The 24,216-nt window shown below is 43.3% G+C and overlaps 1 long non-coding RNA gene across 1 annotated transcript in view; it reads right to left on the bottom strand.

Annotated features, from left to right (window-relative positions):
• Window positions 1-8,697: 8,697 nt before the first annotated feature.
• LOC132401526 (uncharacterized) overlaps window positions 8,698-24,216 on the bottom strand; it is a 170,451-nt gene continuing 154,932 nt past the window's right edge. Inside the window, exons 2-3 of the long non-coding RNA XR_009514594.1 lie at window positions 18,132-18,188; window positions 8,698-9,668 (exon numbers count right to left, since the gene is read on the bottom strand). This is a non-coding gene — a long non-coding RNA (uncharacterized LOC132401526). The remainder of the gene's footprint in view (window positions 9,669-18,131; window positions 18,189-24,216) is intronic.

Genomic DNA, 24,216 nt, shown 5'->3' with positions numbered 1-24,216 from the left:
ATTATCAATACTCTTCAGAGATTGTCTGCCTGGCATCAGTGGTCACATAACCAGGATTTGTGATATGTACCAGCTGCTCATACAACCATCCACCACCTGCTTCCATGGCTTCACATGACCATGATATTAGTTGGATGGCGGGGGTGGGGGGGGGTAAAAGCAGGTGATACAGCTTGCCCAATGGTGACCTGCAGGCTAGCAGAGGGAAGGAGTGCTGTACACCTCTTTTGCTAGAGATATATCTCCACCTCTGCTTACAATAACCCTATCTATACCTCCCCTAATTTTGTATTCCTCTATCAAATCTCTCATTCTATTGCATTGCAGCGAATAAAGTCCTAACCTATTCAATGCAATACATACAATGTGCTGGAGGAGCTCAGCAGGTCATGAAGCATCTGCGAAATGGAATAAACAGTCAACATTTCAGGCTGAGACCCTTCATCAGAACTTATTGAAACTTTGTCTATGACTCAGGTCCACAAATCCAGGTAACATCCGTGTAAATTTTCTCTTTCAATCTTACTGAAATCCTTTCTGTAGTGCTAGAAGAGCTTTGCAGGTTATGAACAAATTAGGACCCCATATCCAAAGATGGATCTATTGGCCCAGAAGAGGGTCCAGAGGAGGTTTGGAATATTTGATGAGCCAAATGGTCTAATTCTACTGCTGTATCTCATGATCAGACAACATCCATGGAAAGGAAACAGTTAACATTTCAGGTTTGGAACCAGATCTTGTAGTTATTGTTACTGTGCTGCCCACAAATAACATTTCACTTTCTACCCTTAACCCATGATCTCAAGTTCTAGTCTCCCCCACCCTCAGTGGAAAAAGCCTGCTGGCATATATACCCCATTATGTCCCTCATAATTTTGTATACCTCAATCAAGTTTCTTCTCAATCTTCTACATTCCAAGGAATAAAGTTCTAACATAATTAATCTTCCTTATACTTCAGGTCTGCCAGTCCCAACAACATCCTTGTAAATTTTCCCTATGCTCTTTCAAACTCTTTCTCTATACACCAAAACTGCACAAAGTACTCCAAATCAGGCCTCACCAACAACTTATACAACTTCATCATAATATCGTATCTCCTGTTCTCAATACTTTGATTTATGAAGGCCAAAAACTTTCTTAATGTCCCTATCTACCTGTGAAGTCACTTTCAATGAATTATGGACCTGTATTCCCAGATCTCTTTGTTCTACATCATGCCTCAGAGTGCTACCATTCACTGTGTAAGACCCACTGTGGTTGATCCAACCAAAGTGCAACACCTCACAATTGTCTGCATTAAATTCCATCTGCCATTTTTCAGCCCATCTCCAGGTCCCACTATAAGCTTTGATATTTCTCCTCACTATCCATGACACCCCACTAATCTTGGTGTCATCTCTAAATTTGCTGATCCAGTTAAACATATTATCATCCAGATCATTGATATAGACGATGTACAACAACAGACCCAGCACCGATCCCTATGGCATACCACTAGTCACAGGCCTCCAGTCAGAGAGCAAATATTTACTACTGCTCAAAGTTGGATTTGACCAGTTCTAGAACAGCACAGTACAGGCCATACGGCCCATGATGTACCAAACTTTTAACCTACTCTATGAACAATCTAAACTAGGGGTTCTAAACCTTTTTTTGTGTCATGGACCGCACCATTAACCAAGGAGTCCAGATTGGGAGCCCCTGATCTAAACCAATACTCCTAAAGAGTCCTCCATTTTTTGTTAATTCATCTGATTATCTAAAGGTCTCTTAAATGCTGTTAATATATCTGCCTCTACCACCACAACTAGCAGTACATTCAACACACTCACCACTTCCTGTGTAAAAATTTTACTTCTGACATCCCCCCCTTATTCCTCCGATCACCTTAAATTTGCCATTTCTGCCCTGGGAAAAAGTCTCTGACTGACTATGCACTTGATCAAAGTCTCTTAACAACTTGCACACCTCTATCAAGTCACCTTTCATCCTTCTTATCTCCAAAGAAAAAAGCCCTAGCTCACTTAACCTAACTTCATAAGATATGCTCTCTAATCCGGGCAGATTACAGGTGGATTTGGACAGTCCTCTTTGGTTGATAATGCAGCCAGCACCTCTGGCAAGATGAAGCAAAACAAAAGGTGCCTTCTCACAGAAAGCAATGAGGACATTCTCTAGTCTAGGTCAACACACAGAAAATGCTGGAGGACCTCGGCAAGTCAGCCAGCATCTATGGAGAGGAATATACAGTCACTGTTGCTAGTTGAGACCTTTCTTCAGGATTGAAAAGGAAGGGGGAAGAAGCCAAAATAAGAATATTTTAAAAAAAGAATAAGGATTGTGGATGACGTGAAGATAGGTGAAGGGGCATGAGGAAATAGAGAGGCTACAGAAGGATAGACAGATCAGAAGAATAGGCAGATGGAATACAGTGTCAGGAAATGAGTGGTCATACGCTTTGAAAGAAGAAGTAAAAGCATAGACTTTTCCTAAATCGAGAGAAATTTTTAAAAATCTGAGGTGCAAAGGGACTTGGGAGTCCTCATGCAGGATTTGCTGAAGGTTTTTTGCAGGTTGAGTCAGATGTGAGGAAGACAAATGTGATGTTAGCATTCATTTTGAGGGGACTAGAATATAAAAGCAAGGATGTAATGTTGAGGCCTTATAGAGCACTAGTGACACTTCACTTGGAGCATTGTGTGCAGTCCTGGGCCCCTTATCTAAGAAAAGATGTGCTGACATTGGAAAGGGTTCAAAGAAGGTTCACAAAAATGAATCCTGGATTGAAAGGCTAGTCACATGAGGAGTGTTGTGTCTGCGCACAACTACATATTGATCAAATTAAAGCATGCATGTGGGAGATGGCTTTAACTGGTGTATTCACATTGCAGTGAGAGAGAGCAAGTACGAACAATGCACATGTGCAGACTACAACACATGCACAGACAACAGATCGATACATAGTGTGGGGGGGGGGGGGGGTTCATTGCTCTAAAAGAAATAGATTAATTCATTACACTTCCTGTCCCTTTGGATTAATGTATATAATATAACTGTACAAGTACAAAACATTCAGCTTCCCTTTCATGTACCCATATTCCAAATAAACATGCTTTGACAATAACAGTCCATAACTAACTTCACAGTTCTAAAGATGTAGTCCTCTGGTTGCATTCTGTTTCTTTCAGGATTGTGCCTCTGGACCTGTGGAGTGGCATCAGGTTTGGTCGTTGTCTTGTCTAGGACAGCGTCCTCAGTTTCCGTTGTCTCATTGGTGTCAATGTCATAAACATTGAAAGGTAAGTCCAGTGACTGTAATTGTCCATCTTATTGGATGCAGTCAACTCAGCTGTGTTTTTCGGTTGAGCATGAAGAACATGACTCCTCTATGTCTGATCTCCAACATCCACTGTGTCCATTAGTGGTTCAGTTCTTGTAGCTATTCTTCTGGTGGTCCACTTGTCTTCGCAGTAATCACACACTAGGACTTCCTGTCCGATCTCCAAGCTCCCTGCTGTTTACTCTGCATTTCCCTCTGCAGGTCTGGTTTCAGGAGGTCGATGCAAGATCTCAGATTCCTGCCCACGTACAGCATTACAGGTGTTTGATTTGTCATCGCATTAACTGTGTTCTAATACACAAAACAGAAGTTGTCCACCTGTGCTTCCTCCTTGCCCATCACTTTAATGGACTTTTGAATGTTGGGATAAACCTCTTAGCCAAGCCATTCATTGCTGGGTGGTAAGGAGCTGACTTGATACGTCTGATACCATTTTCTTCATGAACAGTCGGAATTCTTCTGACGTTATTGTGGTCCGTTGTCACTCATAATATGTTCAGGAAAGCCGTTTCTGGCAAAGATAGTCCGCAGACTATCTGAGTCTTCAGGGTGACTGACTTCATTGGGACAACCTCTGGCCACTTCAAATGAGCATCCACAACAATCAGAAACATACAGTATATGAACGACCCAGCAAAGTCAATATGTACCCTTTGCCATGGAGATGGCAGCCACTCCCACAGGTGTAACGGTGTCAGTGGGGGTGCATTTTAAACTTTTTGTCATCCTGAACAGCTTTTGGCCAAGCCTTCAATCTGTTTATCTCTTCCCGGCCATCACTCTTAGCTCCGGGCGAGACTCTTCATCTTGACTGTACCCAGGTGACGTTCATGCAGATTTTCTAACTCTGGTGTGCAGGTTAGAGGGAACAATAACACGAGATCCACACATCAACGTTCTTTAACGTGACGACAGTTGATTTCGTCTCACTGAGAACTCTGGAAACATGGGGTTACCAAGAGCTAGCCAAGTCTGCATGGTGATTTCATAGACTTTCGACAGTCATTCCTTCTTACCCTTTGTATTTCAGAATTTGTTACCAGCGACTGGTCCACCAATGGGGGTGTGGAACACTTCTACTGTGCCACAGTATGAAGACTTCTCTTCTTTAGTTGCCCTTAGTGGAAGACGAGACAAACCATCAGCGTTGCTGTTTAGTTTGGTACCTTTGAACTCTATGTCATAAGAGTGGGCTCCTACAAATAGTGCCCAATGTGTAACTGAGTAGCAGTCAACAGTGGAATTCCCTTCCTGGGATTGAAAATGGATTCAAGAGGCTGGTGATCCGTCATAAGTGTCAACTTTTGTCCATAGAGGAAGTGGTGGGACGGTGGGACTTTTTTACCATCACACTGAGCATGGGGGCCCCCCAGGGTTGCGTGCTCAGTCCACTGCTGTTCACTCTGCTGACCCATGACTGTGCTGCAACACACAGCTTGAACCACATCATCAAGTTCGTCGATGACACGACTGTGGTGGGTCTCATCAGCAAGAACAACAAGTCAGCTTACAGAGAGGAGGTGCAGCGGCTAACGGACTGGTGCAGAGCCAACAACCTGTCTCTTAATGTGAACAAAACAAAAGAGATGTAGTGTTGACTTCAGGAGGTCACAGAGTGACCACTCCCTGCTGAACATCGATGGCTCCTGGGGATTTGATCGAGGTATTTAAAATTTTGAGAGGGATAGATAGAGTTGACGTGAACAGGCTGTTTCCATTGAGAGTAGGGGAGATTCAAACTAGAGGACATGATTTGAGAGTTAGGGGGCAGAAGTTTAAGGGAAACATGAGGGGGTATTTCTTTACTCAAAGAGTGATAGCTGTGTGGAATGAGCTTCCTGTAGAAGTAGTAGAGGCCAGTTCAGTTGTGTCATTTAAGGTAAAATTGGATAGGTATATGGACAGGAAAGGAGTGGAGGGTTACGGGCTGAGTGTGGGTAGGTGGGACTAGGTGAGATTAAGGGTTCGGCACGGACTAGGAGGGCCGAGATGGCCTGTTTCCGTGCTGTGATTGTTATATGGTTATATGGTAAGAGCACCAAATTTCTTGGTGTTCACCTGGCAGAGAATCTCACCTGGTCCCTCAACACCAGCTCCATAGCAAAGAAAGCCCAGCAGCGTCTCTACTTTCTGCGAAGGCTGAGGAAAGTCCATCTCCCACCCCCCAGCTTCATCACATTCTACAGGGGTTGTACTGAGCGCATCCTGAGCAGCTGCATCACTGCCTGGTTCGGAAATTGCACCACCTCAGATCGCAAGACCCTGCAGCGGATAGTGAGGTCAGCTGAGAAGATCATCGGGGTCTCTCGTCCCGCCATTATGGACATTTACACTACACGCTGCATCAGCAAAGCAAACAGCATTATGAAGGACCCCAGACACCCCCATACAAACTCTTCTCCCTCCTGCCGTCTGGGAAAAGGCTCCGAAGCATTCGGGCTCTCACAACCAGACTATGTAACAGTTTCTTCCCCCAAGCTATCAGACTCCTCAATACCCAGAGCCTGGACTGACACCAACTTACTGCCCTGTTGTCTTGTTTATTATTTATTGTAATGACTGCACTGTTTTGTGCACTTTATGCAGTCCTGGGTAGGTCTGTAATCTAGTGTAGCTTTTTTCTGTGTTGTTTTTTACGTAGTTCAGTCTAGTTTTTGTACTGTGTCATGTAACACCATGGTGCTGAAAAAACGTTGTCTCGTTTTTACTGTGTACTGTACCAGCAGTTACGACAATAAAAAGTGACTTGACTTGACTTGACTTTATTCCTCAACTAGACTAAGGGTCTCTTGGCTGATCTGTGTGTAGTTGCATTCTGCTCATGTCAGTGATCTTGAAGCAAATGCATTTGGGTGTTCAGATCCATCTTTCATAACGTGTGACAAAATGGCTCCAATACCATAAGGGAACGTATCGCACATCAGTCTGGTTGGCAGGGATGGGTTATAATGGGTGAGCAGTTTACCAGATGTTATTAGTCTCTTTGTTTCATTGAATGCTTTTTCACATCTGTCTGACCATTCCCACTTTGCTCCTGTCTGTAACACTGTGTTCAACAGATGCAGCACTTTAGCAATGTTTGGGAGAAACCAGTGGTAGTAGCTTACAAGGCCCAGGTATGACCTGAATTGTGACACATTTTCTAGTTTGGGTGCATTGTAGCACTGGTTCAATCTTCTCTAGTGAACTATGTAAGCAGAGCTTGTCAATGACATGTCCACAATACAAGATTTCATTATTGAAAAACTCACATTGTGCACAGATCATCCTCAGTCAGCCCGGTAAGCTCTTTACCAAGGTTCTGGAGGTGCTCTTCATTATTTTTACCACTCATGATGATGTCATCAAAGTTACATTGTGAACCTGGGATATTTTGGAATGCTCGCCAAAGTTGAGACGAATATATTGGAACAGTCCCTTGTGAGGAACATCCTGCTTGACTCTTCAATCTCCATTTGCAGATAGGCTTGTGACAAGTCAGTCCTTGAAAACCTCTCCCTGCCTGCCAAAGATGCAAAAATGTCTTTTTTTTGTGACAGTATGCAGCACTGGGCTGATGCTCATCTTGAAATCCCCATGTATGCGAACAGCTCCAGCCTTCCCTTTCTTGATCCCTGGGATCCCTTGGAGAGAATTCAAGACACCCTCAAGCTCTGCAGTTCAGCATCTAATTTAGGACATAGTGAGTAAGGCACCTGACGCGTTTTACGGATTCTCGGTTGTTGCTGCTTCATTCAGTTGAATTCTGGTCTTCATACTTTTGAGTTTTCCAATCCCCTTCTTAACACCTTCCCATTAGCATTAAGCAGCTGTGCCAGTCTCTGGTCAGTGCTACCGTTTGGCCTGCCGTTGCCCGTTGATGTCACACTGAGAGTTTTGATTGAGTGCCAGTGATGCACCATCAATAACTCTCTGTGAGACGTGAAGTCGAGATATCGGCTTTTATTGACTGGAAGAAAGAACAAGCAGTAGTTGACCACCATACTACATCCTGGAGAATGAGGCCGGGCTCAGGCCTTTATGCCGGGGTCTGTGGGAGGAGCCACAGGAGAGGTCAGCAGGGGGCGTGTCCAGACAGGTATATGTAGTTCACCACAGCCAGTCTAGTTGAATCAACCATTCAAGTATGAAAAGTTCTGGCCCTCCACTTTTCAATACAAGTTAGAAGTGTAGGCGCTTTTGTTTACTCCTTCATGTTGTTAACCATTACAATACAGTTCAGCCCTTCAATATATGACTCCCAGCTTTCATTAGCACTATTGAATTTGTCAACTTTCCTAAATGAAGCCTTTGCCACATTATTTTCACTTTAACTTCAGTGTGTCTTTCATTGTGTACTGTCTGTGACAGCTTTCTCATGCAGTTTTGTTCTCACTATTTCATCCCATGACCGTCAGTGCAGTTTGTGATCAGTCTCCTCCATTCAGGTTTGTGCTCCTCACCAATTTGTAGCGTCTGTGCACAGCTACATATTGATTAAATAAAAGCACAGACGCGGGAGATGGCTTTAACTGATGTATTTACATTGCAGCGAGAGAGAGAGAAATGTTCATGCGCAGACAACAGATCAATGCATAATGCGAAGGGGGGAGGCATTGCTCTGAAAGAAATAGATGCATATATTACAAGGAGTGTTTGATGGCTCCGAGCCTCTACTCACCGGAATTCAGAAAATGAGGGGTGATTTCATTGAAAACTCTCTAAAGTTGAAAGGCCTTGATAGAGTGGACGCGCAATGTATGTCTTCTGTGGTGGGGAGTCTAAGACCAGAAGACAGAACCAAGAGGCTTCCTAGTAGAATGGAGATGAAGAGGAATTCCTTTAGCCAGAGGGTGGAATTTGTTGTCACATGGGGCTGTAATTGGCTTATTTAAGGCAGAGGTTGATAGATTCTTGAGTAGTCAGGGCATGAATGAATATGTGAAGAAGGCAGATGTTTGGGACTGTGAGGGAAAATGAATAGGTCATGATGAAATTTTTGTTGGGGCTGCTGGGGCAGTGAGGCTCAAAGAGATGGAAGGGCCTACTCCTCGCTGAATCACTAAAATTAAAATGAAATAAATAAAAAATAAGATCAATAAACCTCAGAGGGCAGACTTGGGTAGTGAGTGCAGTTCCTCTTTAATAAAATGGAAGCGAGGGTGTAGTTCAGGTTGACAGGTAAGATTGAAACACAGAGCCTGACTATCTTGCTGGTGAATGTAGAGTCTCTGGAAAATAAAACTGTGGAACTCAGAACTATTTATATATACATGCATACATACACACACTTTCTTTCTAATTTACAGTTTTATTATTAAGCATTGCAAAGCATTGCTACCGCAAAACAACAGATTTCATGACATTAAACCCGATTCTGATTCTGAAACTCTGAAATTGCAGAGAGTTGTGGGCACAGCTCAGCATGTCACAGTAACTAGCCTCCCCTCCATGAACTCGGCCTACCCCTCCGAAAAGCACCCAGTATATTCGAAGACTACACCCAGCTTGGGCACTCTCTCTTTTTCCCTCTTCCACTGAGCGGAAGAAACAGAAGACTGAAAGCAGATGCCACCAGACTCATAACTCACAGTTATAAAATAATTAAATGGTCCCCAAGTACATTAGACCATTGACCTCACAATCTTAAACAAAAGCAATTCAGCAGATGATGGAAATCCTGAGCAACATACATAAAATGCTGGAGGAATGTAGTAAATCAGGCCTTTATCTACGTAGAGGATAAAACAGTCAATATTTTGGGACAAGACACATCTTCAGGATTCTTCTCCATAGATGCTGCTTGAACTGCTGAGCTTCTCCAGCATTTTATGTGTGACGTCCTGACAATCTCTTTCTCCGTATATTCTGCCCCGGAGTTTTTGGATTCTATTTCACATTTCCTCGCTCCTCCTTTCCGGTCTTGATAAAAGGTCTCAGCCCAAAGCATTGGATGTTCTTCATGTCCATAGATGCTACCTGATCTATTGAGTTCCTCCAGCATTTTGAGTGGGTTGTTCTGGACTTGTGTTTAAGATTGTACGGTCAAGAGTCTTTCGAACTGGGGACCTAATTACAGATCCCCATACATGCTGCTTCATTTGCAGAGTTCCTCAAGCATTTTGTGTCTTTTGCTCTGGATTTTGCTTCATATTTCTCCCCTGGCTTCTTCCAGGTCTCCAGCATTTGCAGCTCTTTGTTTGATTTGCCTGCTGCCAGTAACGGTGATCGAAAACAGCGTATTAACTTCTGAACTGCACGGCCCCCGCGCAGCATCAGTGAAGATGTGGTTGTGGTTTTTCAAATCGCTGAAGAGCTCCTGCTCCTTGGGTCATCTGTGCTTACAGCTGTGCAGAAAAAAAACAAGATAAAGAAAGGGCAAATACAGCAAAGAAAAAGTATGTTTAGTTGCAATTAACTCACAGTGTGGGATCAACTATAGAAATGTAAGTAATCCAATTTTGTGGTGTCACGGTTACAGCCACTGGAAGAAAATTAAAATAAGGCAGGCCATTCGGCCCCTTGTCTCTCTTCAACCACTTAATAAATAAATTGGTAATCAGTTTATTCTTGTCACATGGACAATTAAAACAAATGATAAACACAAGAGATTCTGCAGATGCTGGAAAGCCAGAACAACACACACAAAATGTTGGAGGAGCTCAGCAGGTCAGGCTGCATCTGTGGAGAGGAATAAACTGTCAAATTTCAGACTGAGATCATCCTGACCTGTTGAACTCCTTCAGCATTTTAGGTGTGTTACAATTTTTTTAAAAAACGTTGTTTTGCATTCTATCCATACCAAACAGAATCAGATTTGTTATCCCTATCAAATCCATGAAATTTGTTGTTTTACAGCCACTGTACAGTGCAATACATAAAATAAACCACAAATAATAATAAGAAATATTATAATTTCTTAACCCGCACTGTTCACTTCTACCTCCTACCCAAAGTCTACAAACCGGACTGTTCAGGTAGGCCTACTGTCTCTGCCTGTTCCTGCCCTACTGAACTCAAGTTGTCATATTTTGACTCCATTCCAGCCCTTTCATTCAGTGCCTTCACAACTACATCCATGACACTTTTCATGTCCTCGATCTTCTCAGTAACTTTCACTTCCCTGTCCTTGAACGCTCATCTTCAACATGGATGTTCAGTCCCTACGCACTTCTATCCCCCAAAAGGAAGGCCTCAGTGCTCTCCATTTCTCTCTTGACAGAAAAACCAACCAATTCACCCTCCACCACCACCCTCCTCTGTCTGGCAGAACTGGTCCACACCCTGAAAATTTTTGCTTCAGCTCCTCCCACTTTGTCCATACTGGGGGGTGTAGCTATAGGCATTCACATGGGCCTCTTCGTTGACTCTCTAGAACAGTCTATGTTGCAAGCCTTCCCCGTTTATACTAAATAGAGCCAGGGATTTAGATTTCAGGATCATTGAGTTGGCTTTTGGGGCAGGTGTGACCAGTATAAAAAGGACGACTTGTACTGAATCTGAGGGGGGCCAATATCCTGGTGGGACAGTTTGCTGATGCTGTTTGGAAGGATTTAAACTAGGTTTTCATGGGGTGGTGGGAACCAAAGAGAAGAGCCAGAAGATGGGGCAGTTGGCACACAAGTAGAGGCAGCTTGTAGGGAGTTTGTGAGAAAGGATAGAAAGATGATAGGGCAAAGCTACACTCAGCCTGGTTTGAGATGTGTCTATTTTAATGCAAGAAGTATCGTAAACAAGGTGGATGAACTTAGTTCGTGGATCAATACATCGAACTATGATGTTGTGGCCACCACAGAGACTTGGATGTCTCAGGGGCAGGAATGGGTGCTAGGTGTGCCAGGATTTAGGTGTTTCAAAAAGAACAGAGAGGGAGGCAAAAGAGGTGATGTGTGGCATTGCTAATCAGGGATTGTGTCATGTCTGCAGAAAAGGGGGAAGTCATGGGGGGATTATCTACTGAGTCAGTGTGGGTGGAAATCAGAAACAGGAAAGGGGCAATAACTCTACTGGGTGCTTTTTATAGAGCCCCCCCCCCCCCCCAATAGTAACAGAGACATCAAGAAGCAGATAGGGAGGCAGATTCTGGAACAGTGCAGTAATAACAGGGTTGTTGCGTTGGGTGATTTTAACTTTCCTAACATTGCCTGACATCTCCCTAGAGTGAGGGGTTTAGATGGGGTGGAGTTTGTTAGGTGTGTTCGGGAAGGTTTCCTGGCACAATATGTTGATAAGCCAACTATATGTTGATGCTGTACTTGACTTGGTATTGGGAAACGACCTGCTTAGGTGTCAGATCTTTCGGTGGGAAAGTATTTTGGAGGTAGTGACCACAACTCTATCTCCTTTACCATAGTGCTGGAGAAGGCTAGGAGCAGACAATTTGGGAAAACATTTAATTGGAGTAGGGGGAAGTGTGATGCTATTAGCAGGAACTTGGGAGCATAAATTGGGAGCAGATGTTTCCAGGAAAAAGCAAGGCAGAGATGTGGCATATGTTCAGGGAACATTTGCTTGGCATTCTGCATGGATATGTTCCATTGAGGCTAAGGTAAAAGAATCCATAGAGTTCAAAGGATGTGTAAGATCTAGTTAAGAAGAAAATAAAAGGTTTAAGAACCCAAGTGCTGATAGAGTTCTAGAAAATTATAAGGTTGTCAGGAAGGAGCTTAAGAATGAAATTAGGAGAGCTAGAAGGGACTATAAGAAGGATTTGGTGAGCAGGATTAAGAAAAACCCCAAAGCATTCTACAAGTATGTGAAGAGCAAGAGGGTGAGCTGTGTGAGAATAGGACCAATCAGGTGTGATAGTGGAAATGTGTGCATGGAGTCGGAGGAGGAAGTTGAGATACTTACTGAATACTTTGCTTTAGTATTCACCAGTGAAAAGGAACTTGGCAATTGTGCGGATGAGTTACAGCAGACTGAAACACTTGTGCATATGGACATTAAGAAAGAGGATGTGCTGGAACTTTTGAAGAACATTATGTTAGATAAGTCAATGGGACTGGACGAGATATACCCTAGGTTACTGTGGAAAGCAAAGGAAGAGATTGCTGAGCCTCTGGCAATGATCTTTGCATCATCAATAGGGACAGGAGAAGTACTGGAGGATTGCAGGGTTGCAAATATTGTTCTCTTGTTTAAGAAAGGCAGTAGAGACAATTCAGGAAATTCTCCACCAGTGAGTCTTACCTAGTATAGTAAATGGCCATTGTGTGTTCTTCATGCTGGATGTTAAGAGTCCTGACAGACCCAGGGAACTGACAGTCTCCCAGGGAACCACAGCTGCAGGTAGGGCATCTTGCTGCATCTCCTTGAAGAATGTGATAAGGATCTGGAGCATCTGCAGCTAGATGACTTTCAGCTATACAGGAGAGTGAGGAGATCATCAACCAGAGTTACATGGAAGTGGTCACCCCCACTTTGCAGCAGGTGAGTAGCTGGGTGACTTTTAGGAGAAATGGAAGTGTGAACAGGCAGTTAGTGCAGAGCATCCTTGGCCATTCCCCTCAATAATAAATATATTCTTTTAGATGCTGTTGTGGGGAATGACATCTCTAGGGAATGGCATGGAGACCGGGTTAATGGCACTGACGATGGGTCCGTGGGGCAGAAGGGAAAGAGAGAGAAGAGGGGAGCGGTAATGAGCGGGAGTCAATAATGAGGGGAACAGACAGGAGATTCTGTGGATGGAAAGTTGCCTCCCATGTGCCAGGGTCAGGGACGTCTCAGATCACGTCCACAGCTTTTTGGAGAGGGAGGGAGGGCAGCCAGATGTCCTGGTACATATTGGTACCAATTACTTAGGAAGAAAAAGCAAAAGGTTCCTGAAGAGAGAATTTAGAGAGCTCGGCAGAAAGCTGAGAAGCAGGACCTCCAGGATAGTAATTTCTGGATTGCTACCTGTGCCACGCTCCAGTGAGGGTAGAAAAAGGATGACTTGGCTGAGGAACTGGTGCAAGAGGAGGGCTTCAGGTTCACGGATCATTGGGATCTCTTCTGACAGAGGTATAACTTGTACAAAAGTGATAGTTTGCACTTGAACCTAAGAGGGGGCGAATATTCTCGTGGGCAAGTTTGATAGAGCTGTTGGGGAGGTTCTAAAGAAATTTGGCAGGGGATCGGGAATCAGAGTGAAGGGACTCGGGATAGGATAGATGATAAAATAGCACAGATAGCACGCAGTCAGACTGTCATGAAGGGCAGGCAAATGAAAGGACAAAATTGTAGCCAGCAAGGTGAGTTTCAATATATTAGGGTTGCAGAATCAAAAAGGGTAGCAAATATAGTACCCAAAGTGTTATATCTCAATGCACAGAGTATAAGAAATAAGGTGGATGATCTTTTACAGATCATCAGGTATGATGTTGCAGCCATCACTGAATTATGGCTGAAGGTTGTTTGTAGTTGGGAGCTGTATGTCCAGGGTTACATGTTGTATCGGAAGGATAGGAAGATAGGCAGAGGGGACAGCATGGCTTTGTTGGTAAAGAATGACATTAAATCAGTAGAAATACTGTATGTGACATAGGATCAGAAGATGTTGAACCTTTGTGGGTTAAATTAAGAAACTGCAAGGGTAAAAGGACCCTAATGGCAGTTATATGCAGGCCTCCCAATGGTAACTGGGATGTGGACCACAGATTACAATGGAAAATAGAGAAGGTGTGCCAAAAGAGCAATGTTATGATAGTCATGGGAGATTTTCACAAGCAAGTTGATTGGGAAAATCAGGTTGGTAATGGATCTCAAGAGAGTGAGTTTGTTGAATGCCTATGCAATGGCTTTTTAGAGCAGTTTGTCATTGAGCCTACTAGGGGATCAGCTATACTGGATTGGGTGCAATGTAATGAACAGGGGCAGTTAGGGAGGTTAAAGTAAAAGAACCCTTAGGAAGCAGTGATCACAATGATAGAGTTCAACTTGAAATTTGATAAGGAGAATGTAAAGTCTGATGTAGCAGTATTTCAGTGGAATAAAGGAAATTATATTAGTATGAGAGAGGAGTTGGCCAAAGTGAATTACAAAGAGATGCTGGCAGGGATGACAGCAGAGCAGCAATGGCATGAGTTTCTGGGGAAAATGAGAAAAGTGCATGACAGATGTATTCCAAAAATGAAGAAATACTCAAATGGCAAAATAATACAAGAGATGAGAGTGGATATAGAGCCACTGAACAATGAGTTCCAGAGAAATAATAACAAGGGGTAAGGAGGTGTCAGATAAACTAAATGAGAATTTTGCATCAGTCTTCACTGTGGGAGACACTACCATTGTGCCAGATGGTGAAGGGTGTGAGGGAAGGGAAGTGAGTACAATTATTATTACAAGGTGCTCAAAAAGCTGAAAGACCTAAAGGTTCATAAGAGGTAGCAGTCGAGATTGTGGAGGCAGTAGTAATGATCTTTCAAAGCTCATTGGACTCTGGCATGGTGCCAGAGGATTGGAAAATTGCAAATGTCACTCCACTCTTTAAGAAAGCTGCAGAAAGGAAAATATTAACCAGTTAACCTGACCTCAGTGGTTGGGAAGATGTTAGAGTCAATTATAAGGATTAGGTTATGGAGTACCTGGTGACACAGGACAAGAGAGGAAAAATATCAGCGTGGTTTCCTTAAGGGAAAACCTTGCCTAAAGAACCTGTTGGAATTCTCTGAGGAGATTACAAGTAGGATAAATAAGGGGGATGCAGTGGATTTTGTATGTTTGGATTTTCAGAAGGTGTTTGGCAACGTGCCACACATGAAGCTGCTTACCAAGTTAAGAGCCCATGGCATTACGGGAAAGTTACTGCATGGTTAGAGCATTGGCTGATTGGTAGGAGGCAGTGAGTGGGAATAAAAGGATCCTTGTCTGGTTAGCTGCCAGTGACAAGTGGTGTTCCGCAGGAGTCAGTGTTGGGACCACTTCTTTTTCTGCTGTATTTCAATGATTTAAATGACAGAATAGATGGCTTTGTTGCCAAGTTTGTAGATGATACAAAGATTGGTGGAGGGGCAGGTAGTGTTGAGGGAACTGGTAGGATGCAGAAGGACTTGGATTAGGAGAATGGGCAAGGAAGTGGCAAATGAAATACAATGTTGGAAAATGTGTGGTCATGCACTCAGATAGTAGAAATAAACATGCAGACTATTTTCTAAACAGGGAGAAATCCAAACTCTGAGATGCAGAGGGACTGGGGAGACCTTGTGCAGAACACCCTTAAGATTAACTTGCAGAGAGAGTCGGTGGTGAGGAAGGCAAATGCAATGTTGGCATTCATTCCTAAGAGGTTGAGAATACAGGTTGTGATGCTGAGGCTTTATAAGGCACTGGTGAGGCCTCACCTTGAGTATTGTGAACAGTTTTGGGCTCCTCATCTAAGAAAAGATGTGCTGCCATTGGAGAGGGTTCAGAGGAGGGTCACAAAGATGATTCTGGGAATAAAAGGGTTATCATACAAGGAACATTTGATGGCTCTAAATCTGTACTCACTGGAATTTAAGATGAGGAGGGATCTCAATGAAACATCTCAAATGTTGAAAAGGCCTGGTCAGATGATGTGGAAGGGGTGTTACTTATGGCGAGGCAGTCTAAGACAAGAGCGCACAGCCTCAGGATAGCGGGGCATCCAATTAGAACAAAGATGCAGAGAAATTTATTTAGCCTGAGTGTGGTGAATTTGTGGAATACTGTAAGTTACCACTGGCAGCTGTGGAGGCCAGGTCGTTGGATGTATTTAAGGCAGAGATGGATAGTTTCTTGATTGAACATGGCATCAAAAGTTACAGGAAGAAGGCTGGGGAGTGAGACTGAGGAAGAGAAAATAGGATCAACCATGATTGAAAGGCAAAGAAGACTCTTTGGACGAAGGGTCTCATTCTGCTCCTGTGTCTTATGATCTTATATGGTCCAAACATAGGCAAATGGAACTCAGTTAGGAAGTAGGCAGCTTAAATGGTTCAGCACGGACCAGATGGACTGAAAGGCTTGTTTCTGTGCTGGTTTTTTTTTTGACTCTATAATATACATTTTACAAAATTAGATGGGCACGTCAGAATCAGAATCAGGTTTAATATCACCAGCATATGTCATGAGATTTGTTGTTTTGCAGCAGCAGTACGTTGTAATACATAATAAAAGAAACTATAAATTATAAATGATATACAACATATCTTTAAAAAAATTAAATGAGCAGTGCAAAAGGAGAGAAAGAATTGTGATGTAGTGTTCCTGGGTTCATTGTCCATTCAGAAATCTGATGGCAGTGAAGAAAAAGCCATTTGTGAAATGTTGAGTGTGTGCCTTCGGGCTGCTGGGCCTCTTCCTCGATGGTAGCAATGAGAAGAGGGCATGTCCTGGGTGATGGGGGCCCTTCATAATGGATGCTGCCTTTTTGAAGCATAGCTTTTTGAAGGTGTCCTCAATGCTGGGAGGCCAGTGCCCACGATGGAGCTGACTGAGTTTACAACTTTCTGCAGCTTTTTCTGATCCTGTGCAGTGGCCCATCCATACCAGCCAGAGATACAACCAGCTAGAATGGTCTCCATGGACACCTAGGTTTGACCAGCATAAGCAAGTTCAAAGTAAATTTCTTATCGAAGTATGGATATGTAACCGTATACTTGCTTAAGATTCATTTTCAAAGTTCAAAGTTCTAAGTTCAAAGATTCAAAGTATGTATGCAGTATACAACCCTGAGATTCATCCTTCCACAGGCGGCCATGAAACAAAGAAAAAGCATGGAACCTGTTCAAATAAAACCTCGAACACCCAATGCGCAAAAAAAATGACTAAGACATGCAAATGACAAAAAAACTAGTGAATAACACACAGAATATTAAACGTGAAACTGCAGTGTTCCTGAAATAGTCTTGGACTGTTCATTTCAGTTCAATTTAGCTCTGTGTTGTTTGTTAACTGCAGGCTGCACTACCAGTCTACCCCAATCAAAATCACGCAAGATAGTAATTGAAAAAGGAGTAATCAGATACATATATGACATGTACTGCAGAATCCCCAAAGAACAAGGCCAATCCGCAAACCATACTGATCAAACTTGTCTAAGTCCCAAGAACTTTTGTCCTGTAGCAGCGAGCGAGAGGGAAGAGGAAGAAGGAGACCAGTCAAACACAGAAAGTCGGCGCTGAACTCCTGCTTACCCTCCTCCATTATCCTTGTTGATCTCCAGCTTACTCAACGCTTTAATCTGCAAGTTGGCTGAGAATTGGAGCCGATTATGGGTTCATGCTCCTCCATTAGGCCGTACACTCCATTCTCAACCTCACTCTCAACCATGCCAAATTCCCTCAGAGGCAGCAAAAGCACCAGATCATTCAGTCGGCCCAAAGACACCTTACCAAAATGTAAATTACAGGCTCCAATCACACATAGATTGGTAGTAGAAGTATATTTAAAACAAGAAAGAGATGAAGCAATGTTGTGAACTGTCCAGAGGATGTCACAGTTAGTCTCATTGATTGCTGGCACCATTTTGATAAGGATAAGACCATCATTCACAGTAAACAAAGAACTGCAAAAGAATCAGTGAAACACTACATACAAACAGAGACTGACTAACAGCCAATGTGCAAAACAAGACAAACTGTACAAATAAGATAAGTCAAAGGGCATCTGTCTGTTCTGTATTACTTGTGGGCTCCTCGATGCAGGCATTGGGATTTATCTCAGTAGATACGCACTTTGGCTCATTGCCACTAAAATCAACTTTGCTCAAGAGGGCGACCTGTAATGCTCACTTCTTGAATCAACATGTCAGAGCTCTCCCGGGGAAAGATATCTGTTTGGAAATCACATCGTTTGATGTTCACCTGATGTGGAAATTGCAGCTCCCCACAGGAAGTGACCTCTCCAATTTCTTCAGAGACCTGTAATGATAGGGAAATGGACCGTTATCATGTTCCACTCTGGCAGCGTCTGTTTTCAATCATAAGCGTCTGAAACAAGCAGTGCACAATGATCAGATTTCTTGTCACAAACAGCCCATTCAGCTGGAAGTAGACATCACGTGGCTGATCTGATAGGCTGTCTGCCCAGTCCATCGCAATGCTTGGAAGCTCGTCACTAGATCTGACTCAGTCTTATTATTTTTATTTTTTATGATATTATTTATTTTAGAGATATAGCACAGTAACGGGCCCTTAAGGCCCAACAAGCCCACGTTGCCTGATTAAACCCACGTGACCAATTAACCTGTTAGCCTGTCCTGGGGTTGGAGGTCTGAGTGGGCGGGCGGGAGAGAGGGAGGGAAAAAGCTTGCTGTGCTGTGGTTGCTTTGTTTAGTTGATGTGGTAGTCCTGTTACTGTGTTGTTCCGCTGAACATTGTGGGCATGCTATTTTGGGGCCAGACTGTGTGCTGATACCTACAGACTACCTTCAGCATATCTTTGGGTTTTATTGATTGTTAACACAAACTATACATTCAGTGATGTGTTTGCGACTATCCAACAATAACACATAGAAGCAGAGTTAGGCCATTCAACCCATCGAGTCTACTCCACCATTCTATCATGGCTGATTTATTATCCATAGAGCACTACATCACAGAAAACAGACCATTCAGCCCTTCTAGTCTGTGCCAAAACTTTATTCCACTAGTCCCATTGACCTGCACCCAGTCCATAACCCTCCAGACCTCTTCCATCCATGTATCTATCCCATTTTTTCTTAAAACTTAAGAGTGAGCCCACATTTACCATATCAGATGGCAGTTCGTTCCACACTCCCACCACTCTCTGAGTGAAGTTCCCCCTAATGTTCCTTCTAAATCTCTCCCCTTTCACCCTAAAGCCATGTGCTCTTGTATTTATCTCTCCTAATCTGTGGAAAGAGCCTACTCACATTTACTCTGTCTATACCCTTCATAATTTTGTAAAGCTCTATCAAATCCCCCCTCATTCTTCAACGCTCCAAGGAATAAAGTCCTAACCTGTTCAATCTTTCCCTGTAACTCAACTCCTGAAGACCCGGCAACATCCTAGTAAATCTTCTCTGCACTCTTTCAATCTTACTGATATCCTTCCTATAGTTAGGTGACCAGAACTGCACACAATACTCCAAATTTGGCCTCACCAATGTTTTATACAACCTCACCATAACATCCAAACTCCTATACTCAATACTTTGATTTATGAATGCCAGGATGCCAAAAGCATTCTTTACAACCCTGTCTACCTGTGACGCCACTTTCAGGGAATTATGTATCCCTCTCAACTCCATTCTCCTGCTGTCTCCCTGATCAGTTCTTAACTAATCAATAATTTAGCAACTTCCTCTTTAAATGTGCCCACTGACTTGGTCTCCACTGCCATCTGTGGCAATTAATTCCACAGATTCACCACTCTCTGGCTAAGGAAATTCCTCCTCATCTCTGTTCTAAATGGACATTCCTCTACTCTGAGACTGCGTCCCCTGGTACCTAGACTCTCCCACTACAGGAAACATCCTCTCCACATCCTTTATCCATGCCATTTAATGAGACTTCAACAATATCTCCTTCATTCTTTTAAACCCCAGGGAGTACAGGCCAGCACCCATCAAACACTCCTCAGACTTTAACTTTTTTTCATTCCCAGAATCATTCTCGTGAATGTCCTTTGAACCTTTTCCAATGCCAGCCCATCTTTTCTTAGACAAATAGTCCAAGTCTGGTCTGACCAGTGCCTTATAAAGCCTCAGCCTTACATCCTTGTTTTGTATTCCATTCCCCTCAAAATGAGTGCTAACATTGCATTTGCCTTCCTTAGCACTAACTCAACCTGCAAGTTAACCTTTAGGGAATCCTGCACAAGGATTCACAAGTCCCTTTGCACTTCTGATGTTTTAGCTTTATCGCCATTTAGAAATTTGTCTAATCTTTATTCCTTCTACTAAAGTGCATGACCATACACCTCCAGCCACTGTGTTCCACCTGCTACTTTGCCCACTCTCCTAATTTGTCTAAGTCCTTCTGTAGCCTCTCTACTTCCTCAAAAATGCCTGCCCTTTCATCTATCTACGTATTGTCTGCAAACTTGGCCACAAAGCCATCAATTCCATCATCCAAATGATTGACATATAACTTAAAAAGAAGTGGTCACAACACAGACCCTGTGGAGCACCACTAGTTACCAACAACCAACCATAAAGGCTTCCTTTATTCCCACTCTTTGCCTTCTGCCAGTCAGCCAATATGTATCCTTGCTAGTATCTTTCCTATAATACTATGGTCTCTTATCTGATACGGCTTGTTAAGCTGCCTCAAGTGTGGCATCTTGTAAAAGGCTTTCTGAAAATCAAGTACACAGCATCCACTGACTCTCATCCAGCTGTGACATGGTTTTGGAATGTGGGAGTAAACTGGAGAATCTGGAGGAAACCCACACATTTGCAGAAAGAACGTACAAATTACTTACCGACAGCGACGAGAATTGAACCTATATTGTTGATGCTGCAACAGCGTTACGCTAACCACTACACTACCGTGCTGGCCCCTTAGTGCAGGCTTCCATGAAACTGGACATCTGATCAGTTTTGAAGGTATTAACTCAAGCAGGGAAGAAATAGAACACAGAACACTGTACACAGAACGGAGAACAGAGAACACAGTATGTAGAACACAGAACACAGAATAGAAAACATAGAACACAGTACGTAGAACAGAAAACATAGAGAAGAAGCATCCAAGGAACAATACAGCACAAGGAAAGGCCATTTGGCCAGTGAGGTTATACCAGACTAATTCAGCTGATAACACCTAGTCCTTTCTACCTGCACATGATTCATGTCCCTCTGGCAGTGTCAGAACCCAAATGCAGAGAATAGGCAGACTCCAATGTAGAGTTGATGAGCAATGTTTATTGATAAGAATTCCAATAGAATATCGGTGGCTCAGCCAAGTGACACAGCAAGACGTAACATTCTCAAAACTAGGACCCAGCAATTAGTGCTAATCAGGTGTCCCCTTAAATAATACAAGCAATACAGAATCCCTGAGCCCATCAAAACAGAAATTTAAACAGAGGTTACCAGGGGACTGCATTTCAAAGAGCAAGTCGCTCGAGAAAAACTCGTGTTACTGTAAACAATTAGCAACTTTCACTTAGGTGCTAATTTAGGTGCTCAGAGCCCAACGCTCTCTGGCTCCCTGCTGAGGCCCAAAGAGCTCACTACACCTCTATTATCTGCACATTCATATATGTGTCTATGAGCCTCTTAAAGACCTCCATTGTATTTGCCTCTGCCACCATTGCCTGGTAACTCCAAAGGTCAAGCACCTCTACTCCATCCACCAAGAGTGGAACTTGCCAGTAGCCAACTGATTTAATTCTTGTCCCTGTCCTTATTCTGACATGTCGGTCCATGGCCTCCTCTTGTACCATGCTGAGGCCACCCTCAGAATGGAGGAGCAACACCTCATATTCCACCTGGGTAACATGAATATTGATTTCCCTTTCTGGTAATTCTTTTTCTTGTTTTCTCTTATCCCCACCCCCCTTCAGATGGCGCAAACAAAGATGTGCGACAGCTTACTGGTAAATAATGTTCAGAGATTCAACTAAAAATGTTACTTATAATAACTTTTCTGAAGCAAATCGTGGTGAACTATCGCCGCAGACAGTGAGGAGGCAGGCAAGTGTGAGGCTGGTTCAGGGGATGAGCCGTGCTGGGCCATTGCGAGACGTGACGTGTTCAAGCAGCCGGGATCACAGATGGAGGTCGTATTGCTGTCGGAGATGGAGTGAGCGATTTGGAGAGGAGTCGATGCGGAAGAGTTTCGATGCCTGTCCACCCAACCTGGGTGTGAGGTTGGATTGCTCCAAGCGCCGAGCTAATCTGATGAGATCAAGAATGGCTTCAGGCTCGGCAGACCAGGTGTTTCACAGTGACTGGATTCAGGCACTAGAACGTGGCACTACTCAGTGCTTGGACTATTGAAACACCAGATAGACTGAAAGCTCAAGAGTTAGGTTGATCCGCTTCCTCTCCTGTGAATGCTCATTCCTTTGCTTGCTGCACGGAGGCTGTGAACTGATATGACTGCTGTGCGTTCTCCACTGCTGGTGTGATGAATTGGGGACTGAGGCTAGGCTTGGGCCTACTCCAGCTGCTGCGGGAGAGGATCTGGGACTCGGTCTGGTTCGAGATGCTTTTGGTTTTCTTCTATTGATTGCATGATATGTGTGTGTGTTTTTTTCTCTCTCTTTCTCTGCACAGTGGTTTTTGGTCATTTTTTAATTGGGTTATTCAGGTCTCTTCCTTTGTGGCTGCCTGTAAGTAGACAAATTTCAAGGAGTACAATTTATAGATTCTTTGATAATAAATGTGCTTTGAAACTTTGAATCTTTGAATATGGTCCAGGAGAGTTAACAAGGACAAAATTCGATAGAAAGTCAGGTCAATTTGAGCCTGTTGGGCTGAGGAACCTGTTTCTGCATTGTATTACTCTCCGACAGAAAATAGAAAAGAATAAGTCAATTGAATTATCCTATTGTCAGTACCATGACTGTTTGGGTTGAGCTGGATTTGTCTGAATTCATTGTTCCCTCTTGTGTCTCATGTAAAGGTTTAAAAAAATCTTGCTGCAATATTAATTATTTTTAAAATATCTTCTTTAATGTGTTTCCAGTGAGTAATTTGCATAAGTTAGGATAGAGATTGTTCATGAGTGTACAGACATCTGTCCAGCAGGCACGTCTGTAAACCTCGGCTATGTATCGACAGAATGATTTTTTATGCGTTATTAATTAACCACGTACCATTCTCTAATGTGACAGTACCCTGTTTTTAAACAGAGACCACCTACGAAGTTTTAGCTCAAAACTGTCAGGAAACAAATCTGGCTCGATAATTTGATCAAAAATACCATATGTAGAGTTCAATGAATTCACAGTGGAGTTTAAATGAAAGAAAAATTGTAAGTTGCGCTTTCTCCACCTTTGATTAAGGCCTCTTGAATAGGGGATCCTGTAGAATAACTGGTTGTTCTGTCAGAATTTGAGATGTTGATCTTTCTTTAACAAGGATATTGCAACCATGGTAGATTTATAGAAAGCTACAACATGCCATCATGGTAGTGTAGCGGTTAGCATGACACTATTATAGCTCAGAGTGATTCTGGAGTTGGGAGTTCAACCCCAGCACTGGCTGAAAGGAGTCTGTACATTCTCCCTTTGAACACGTGTGGGTTTCCTCCACAGTCCAAAGACCTATGATAACTTTGACTCTCTACCAGTACACTTTGGCATTTATCCACCAGGGATGTAATTGCCGATACCAACTCAGAATTTCCACTACCTGCTGAAGGACCTATTAGACCTTTCACATCAAACAACTCCTTCCCCTCACTTTGTAGAAATGAGAACAACTTGTCTTTAAAGTCTTCACCCTCAGCAACTTACAATTTATCTTAAACATCTTTACCCTCAGTTTCATACCCCCTTCTCTGAAAATATGGACTGTCCATGGCCTTGCCTCTCCAGGTGTCCCCACCCTATCAGACAGCACAACTTCAGTCACATCACTGGTAGTTGTGGGGTAATAACTGTTCTTGAAACTGGTGGTGGGGGACTTAAGGCCTCTGTACCTCCTCCCTGAAGTTAATAGCGAGATGGCCTGGATGGTAGAGATCCTTGATGATGGATACTGCTTTCTTGTGGTCACACTCCATGGTCAGGGGTGAGCCTGGATCTCCAGCACTGGGAAGCAGTGGTCGACTAACTGTGCAGTGTGTTTCATTTGACTTTTCTTCAAAATTTCCTGCAGGCAGTGAGGCCCTCGGCTGGACAGGGTTGGCCTGGATATTGCTTCCCAGCATTTTACATGATAGCCAGCCAGTATACAAGCTAGGACAATATGATATATAAAGAAAGCTGGTGTCCATGCAGCATGCTTACCCCTTCCACGTAGCTGATGAA

Source organism: Hypanus sabinus, chromosome 11, assembly GCF_030144855.1.
Source record: "Hypanus sabinus isolate sHypSab1 chromosome 11, sHypSab1.hap1, whole genome shotgun sequence".
Taxonomy (NCBI): Eukaryota; Metazoa; Chordata; class Chondrichthyes; order Myliobatiformes; family Dasyatidae; genus Hypanus; species Hypanus sabinus.
Note: the sequence above shows the minus strand (reverse complement) of the source record. Positions and strands in the feature narration are given on the sequence as shown.